A 365-nucleotide genomic window follows, 5' to 3' on the forward strand; every position below is an offset into this window, starting at 1 on the left:
CTGGCCTCGAACTCAGAAATCCGCCTGACTTTGCCTCCCAAGTGCTGGGATTAAAGGCGTGCACCACCACTGCCCGGCTGGAACACTTCTTATATCAACTTTTTGTCTGAAATCTGAAGAAGTTGTCTCTGCTCCTGTATTATATATATATATATATATATATATATATATATATATATATATATATGTATGTCTATCTCCCCTTTCCCAGTTTTCCTCCCTATCACATCCTCCTCCCACTGCTTCTATGAAGGAGTTGCACACACACATGTATATTTATGTATATACATATATTTCCAGAAATATGTGTATATACATACATATACACACACATATATATGCATATATATACATATATATATATA

General features: G+C 34.5%; 1 protein-coding gene across 4 annotated transcripts in view; it reads left to right on the plus strand.

The window, feature by feature from the left end:
- Positions 1-365, plus strand: part of Kiaa1324l (KIAA1324 like) — a 204476-nt gene that overhangs the window by 108779 nt on the left and 95332 nt on the right. The window lies entirely within an intron of this gene.

The sequence above is a fragment of the Mastomys coucha genome, unplaced genomic scaffold, assembly GCF_008632895.1.
Source record: "Mastomys coucha isolate ucsf_1 unplaced genomic scaffold, UCSF_Mcou_1 pScaffold19, whole genome shotgun sequence".
NCBI classification, from domain to species: Eukaryota; Metazoa; Chordata; class Mammalia; order Rodentia; family Muridae; genus Mastomys; species Mastomys coucha.